Source organism: Macrotis lagotis, chromosome 6 (genome assembly GCF_037893015.1).
Source record: "Macrotis lagotis isolate mMagLag1 chromosome 6, bilby.v1.9.chrom.fasta, whole genome shotgun sequence".
Lineage (NCBI taxonomy): Eukaryota > Metazoa > Chordata > Mammalia > Peramelemorphia > Peramelidae > Macrotis > Macrotis lagotis.
In genome coordinates, this window is record NC_133663.1 from 173,531,053 (window position 1) to 173,537,793 (window position 6,741).

At 28.7% G+C, this 6,741-nt stretch overlaps 1 long non-coding RNA gene across 1 annotated transcript in view; it reads left to right on the forward strand.

The window, feature by feature from the left end:
• LOC141491923 (uncharacterized) overlaps positions 1-4,819 on the forward strand; it is a 224,020-nt gene extending 219,201 nt beyond the window's left edge. The window contains exon 4 of the long non-coding RNA XR_012469804.1: positions 4,731-4,819. This is a non-coding gene — a long non-coding RNA (uncharacterized LOC141491923). The remainder of the gene's footprint in view (positions 1-4,730) is intronic.
• Positions 4,820-6,741: the final 1,922 nt, after the last annotated feature.

Sequence of the window (6,741 nt, forward strand, 5' to 3'; positions counted from 1 at the left end):
TAACACTTTGTTTATGAAATTTTTACTATAACAATAGTACTACCTCTCAAGTTTGTTGTGAGTACCAAATGAAATATTATTTATAAAGTAAATGTAAATGTTATTTATAAAGGAAATGTAAATGTTCCTTCCTTTCTTCATTTCATCCTTATTTTCTTTCTCATTTATTTTCTTTTCTTTCTTCATTCTCATTAAGTATATTATGAACTAAAGATACTGGCCATTTATTTTACGTACACATTTAATATGCATATGTAAATTTATAGACAAATTTAATAAAGTAGTATCAATGGCTGTTTGTGCCCTTGTTGCACTCATTTTTTGTTTATATTTTTCAAAAATTTTATTTGTGTTAGGGTTTGTTTTGTTTTGGTATTTTTATGCATTTAAATCACCATTCCTATCTTACTATTTTTATCCACAATGAAAATACTATCTTGCAAGAAATATACACTGAGAAGCAAAGCAAATCAACCCATTTGAACATCTCTGAGCCTTGATATCCCTCTCTAAACTTTTAGTCCAGTCACTGTCAAACTATATTCTGAAGTTTAAATATTACTTGTGACTTTTTTTGTATTGTCAGTCAGAAATGAAATTTTTAATTAACATTTTGTAATACAATAAAATTTTATCTAAAAGTTTAAAAAAAAATCTTCATGACTACAATAAATGAAGCCTATTCCTCTGAATCCCTACTATAGTTCATCATCTGTATGCCAAAATAAAGTTGCTAAGAATTCTCTCATAAGGTCTTAAAAATAACTACCTTTATTATAATTCTTAAGTCTTTCAAAGTTAATTTCATTTACATTGTCTTAATTTTTACAATCTCTCCTATAACTTTTTGATTCTGATTTCATTTTTATCTATTCATATAGATTTCTTTAAATTCATCAGATTCAATTTTTGCTGTATTATAAAAAGTATTTTACAAATTAATGGACAATAAGTGTCCATTTCCTTTCTTCTATGCTGCTTTATAGTGCCATTATATAGCTAATATTATTAATCCCCTTTATCTCTATTTATTTCATTATTCCCATTGATATTCTTGACTTGTTATTCCTCTCAATGAAATCATTCTTTGTAAATTCTTTGGAATGGAGGTAGCAGGGAAGAAAGGGGAAAGGAGTCACAATTAAATGATAATCAATTCATATCATTATTTTATTGGTGAAAAGAAACTTCCAATATAGAAATTAGCTCAATCAATACAGACTATCAAATATTTTGAAACTCATAATCTAAGAAAGGTTCTTATGCTGCTGAAAGGTTAAATTACTGCCTAGTCATATGGCTGATATGTGTCAGAAAGAAGATTGTCATCCTGATCTCCCTTACTCCAAAATCAAGTCTCTATCTATTATACCTTGACGCCTCTAATTTCATATATTATGATGTTACATACTTAGATATTCATGCCACAATATTTATAAATACAACAGTATGCCGGCTTTAGGTTGACTTCCCAATGTATTAATTTTTACAAATGAATAGACAGATTAAATAGTAATTCCCTCATTTGATGATTATAGAGCCTGCAACTAAATGATGTTTGACTTTGACTAAATAATGAGTAAAGAATGTGGGCAAGAACATAGCTTGCAAATATTTGAACATCATTTGTAAACATCCAAGGAAGAAAAGAACTATTTGAGTTTGTATAAAGGTTCTTAACTAGCACTAATGAATGTAATTAGGAAAATAAATATGTAGACAAAGATATGAAGGGGAGATGCTAAAACCTGTTACTTCAAAAATCTACTATATATAAAAATGAAGTAAGGCAAATTATGTATACATATGCATATATATACATATAAATATATCTGTATGTAAGATAGAATCTTGATTCATATTTACAAAGATCAACTTTGTGTCAAGAATGAGAAAGTATCCAAAACAGTTACTGTACTTTCTAGTCTGAGCTGATAACAGGTTGTATGACTTTATGGTCAAATCATTTTCCTTCTCAGGGCTTCCCTTTGCCTCATCTGTAAAGTGAAAGTTTTGAACTAAATGATCTATAAGGCCTTTTATAGTTTCAAAAGTCTATGAATCTATGAATCACCTTGAAAATATCTATTTCTATGCAAATGTGCCTAGAAAATGACTTCTTCTATGTAAATAGAGTAGCATCTGAAATCTGAGTTATTTTGAAAAGGATAAAATTCCCATACTTATTTGTGAATTGCTTTTAGTCTATTCTCCAATATCATAAATTTTTCATATTGGTTTAGATCCAATTCCTATAAAAGCTAATATTTTTACAGTATTCATAAAATTTAATTTTTATTTTTGATCATTGCTTATTCTTGACTGACCCTTGGGTAATAATTAAAATATGTATTACCAACAAAATGAATTAAGTCACTCTTTAAATTTGTCCCCTCCTTTTATCTTGAAATAATTCCAAATATTATACAATAGATTAGGGAAACAGAATTAAAATGTATGTATATCTAAATTTAACCAACAGAGGAATTATTGGAACAAAGTATAGTTAAAGCAAAACTTTAAAAACTGCTTTTTTTTCCCTTTGACTTTCACTAATACTTCAATAATGCTTATTTTCTAATAATAGGTGGTATGCTCTAATAGAGAGGTCACTAAATAATGGAGCTAGAGTTTTTAATTCTAATCTCATCACTTACTATTTGTGTAAACGTGGCTATATCTCTGAATCTCAACTCATAAATGATTCTTATGAATCCTGTACTCTTAGACTCACAAAATTTCAGGGTTTCCATCAAGATCTATAGCCTATGACATTCAACAGACCATGGTTATCTTTGCACTCTGTTTATCAATTATATCAATTACATCTGAAAACATTCATATAAACAGAAAAAGTAAACACCAAACAGGGACTGTTTAAAGGATTCAACAGAAATAAGGATTACAAGATGGATGAACTAATTGTTACATTTGTACACATGAAATATAAGAAGACTCCAAGATTTGGGGTAGATCTCTGTGAAAAGTATATTGAATAAGTTGGGCAAGAAACATAAAATCATTTGATATGAGAATATATGTATGAATTGTGGACTAATGGAAGAAATACTTATCATCAATAAAATTTTAAAAAATCATCAAAAACCATTATTTATAAAGGAAGGCAGTATCTTTAAAAAATGACATTCAAATAATTTACTTCAACCTGAAAACATATTTTTCATTTCATGGAATTTAATAAATTCTACATTCACTAATTAATCTATAGATAATTTACCATCTTCCCCCAACAGCAAGCTCATTGAAAGTAAAATTACTATTTAAATCATCTTTATATTTTCATCATAACAGTAGCTCATATTTTTGCTTTTAGCTATAGCACATGTAGTAGGTGAAGAAATATATATATATATATATATAATATATATATATATATTTTATTTTTGTATTTGTTTCATTATGATTTCATATACTAACTTTATTAAAATTATACTCATATGGCTTGCCTTGGAAGCACGCAATATAGCTAGACTTCAAGAGAGGTAAGAACTCTTCCACCGAATTTGTTCCTATCTTCAACAATATCCCTCTTACTTAGAAAAATCATAGTTCCTTTGCCAGCTTAGTGGATCCTGAAATCTTTTCCACCAATTACAGCTTAATATCAGTTTCAGATCTTTTCTAGAATCTAGAGATTTTAGTAGGAAATAAAGAGAAAAATTTATAAATACATAAGAGGAGAATCAACAAAAAATAGTTATTTTGGAAACGTTTGGAAAAGGTTATTGAAAAAGGAAACTTAGAAGATCATAAAACACAACTGACTAATGTCACATTTTTCCCTAAGACTGACCTTGGAAATAACACTCTAAACAGAGAAGATCTTAAATAATTATGTGTCAATTTGAACTGCATAATTATATACTTGCAAAATAGAAATGATAATATAAGTTATAGATGATTATATATGACATGTTATTTAACTACTTATTATTTTTTGAATAATTTATAAATATATAAGGAGATCACCATAGTAACTAGCTGAAAAAAATGCATTTTAGTTTTGTTTCTGAACCTATTTTCCATCTAGAACTGCATTCATTAAAGAGACATCCATATTCGATTAGTCCCTGAATTATTGACAGTCACTCATGGTTGCCATCTCTAACTGCTGAGCATTGCAGAAGAGCAAAAAGTGATCCATGTCTTATAAAGTTGCAGTCAGATCCTCCAAAAATTCTTTCCTCATGTCGAGAAGCAGTTGCATTGTAGCTCTTATAAAATGCAATGTAGAAAAATCATTGCGATTGTTATCTCACCTACCATATTATCGTCTTTACTTGAAAGTTTGTTAATTAACATTACTTCTTAGTGAGAAAGGACCAGGACCCATTGTAGATATGTTCTATTGTTGAACTTTCAAAGTTTAATCCTGTACTATCTAATGATTAAGCCTTCACTGCCTTTGCATTATGTTTTTGCTGCCTTCTGGCTTAGCATCCAACTTGAGGACATAGGAGAGGTTCATATTATCTGTCATCTGGAATCCTTAATGTCTGTATCAGAAGGGAGACAGGATTCAGAAACAGATCCAGAGTCTGTGAAACTGCCAAGGCAGGAAGAATGGAAATGACAAAGTTTCAGGCAATCATTCCTATGAAAATGTTATTTTTTAAATTATTTTCCCTTCATTATCAAAGAGCACCAATGACATCTCAGGTAATGTCTTGACTAGAGCATGAATTAACCAGTCTTGCTTTCTCTTCCAGAGTCACTGAAGTCAAAAGCAGGATAAAAGTCAAGACAGTTGGTCATGGGCAAGGATACAGTGGATGAACTTTCCATTTTTTATGTCTGACGAAGATCTAAATGTTCCACAAAACTTGTTTCAGTCATGTTTATGATTATTGGAAAAAATGGTTCTCATTTGTGTATTGTACAGGAAGATATCTTCACATATTTGGGGTAAACATGCCCTGCTATCTAATTCACCAATGGGTTTGAGGCTTGCTGTTTACCCTCCCTGGCTTGACCTATCTTCCAAGAGTATAGCCACAGATGAGAGCTGGGTGATATATGGATATAGAAAGTGAATGAGTAGCCCTGGAAAGGGCTCAGCAAGCCTTTATATAAGAGATTCTAGAGCTCCTAAACAACCCATATACCCTATCTATACATATGACAAAAGTATGGAGTCATACCTATGCATTTCTAGATTATAGAAGGAACAATTAAGGAAAAAATACTTTTATAATTTTCTGCATGTAACTATACTTTGATCATTTTGCTTAAATAAACACAATTACAAAAAAGAAATTCTTTTCAACTAATTGCTAATTTATATCATTATATGTAGTTCATGTTGTAATATCATGTAACGTTCACCACAATCCATTCCTAAATGTTCTTAGTGATAAATTCCTAGATTTCACTTTTGTGTAACTAATTTTATTCAAAAGTCTGGAGCGAAATATTTCTAATATTCAAGAAAAGGAAATAAATATTATTTATTAAATTTATTTATCAGGGTTCTCTGTTTGAGACTTAGGGATAGGAAATTTGAATTGGAGATATCAGAAATTCTGTCTTTTAGAGTTTTTCAATGTAGTAGCAGAGATATCCTCTGTTAATTTGATAACATATGTCTTTGACTTTGCCCTCATGTTTTTATATTATTGTGAAAGGGTTGAGCAATATGTATTTAAAATATCAGGAGGTACATAATTTTTAAATCAAAAGAAAATTTGAGGAAATAAATTTCATAACTGACAGTGTAAAATGAGAAGTATAATAATTTCCACATGATTTTGTTGTGTGCTCTATCCACAAGCCAATAAATTTATAATTGTATGAAAATAAAGTGATGGGTTATCTGTTGTTATTTTGATTACTCTCATAATTTTCTAATTGTTTCCATAATAAAAAGAACATGATTTTTAAAGCTACACATTTCATTAGTGAATTAATTATAAATGAAAATCAAGTGGAAGTTCTCAATCACAGTGAAATAAAATAGGAAACCCAAATTTCCCAGTTTATCAAGAAAGAAATACCCCCTTTATTTTAAATTACTAAATATATACATGATCTAGTTTGTGATTTCTATTGTATAAAAAAAATAATTTGTAAATCTTAGTAGCCTAACATCTATTATTTCAGGTTCATTTTTATAGGAATATTGGCTATGGCAGGGAAATGTAAATATTGATGGTGAAAAGCATTGTAACAGGGAATTAGTAATAAGAATTTTTCCATTTTTAAATTTATCTTAAAATTACAGAAACCTGTCACTAAAAGTACCTGAAACTGCAATTCATTCATTGCTACAGTCTAGATCGTGATATTGATACCTTCAATTAACAATAGCAACAGAATGAGAAAATTGTCAGTGTTGAAAATATTTTGCCTCAAAAGTTTTGTAATACATTTTATACCCTTTTAAATTAACAAATCTGTCTTGAAAACCAACCACATTTAAATCATTCTCTCGAACAGTCCAGATCATGCAATTCATAGATATCAATAGTCACTAAGATGATAGAAATTATCTTCCAGTAATAAACTATAACTATAAAGGATATGTATAATGGCTAAATTACATTAAATTTAGTGGATATCTTTAACAAAAAATTAAAATCAAAATTAATTCAGTACAATTAAAATCTTTTTTCTAAATGATGCAAGTATCAGGAACTTGAATAATAAAATAATCTTGCTATATTACATTGAGGACAATCTCTATTATATATTGTAAATTATCATTTAAGAAATCATTATATT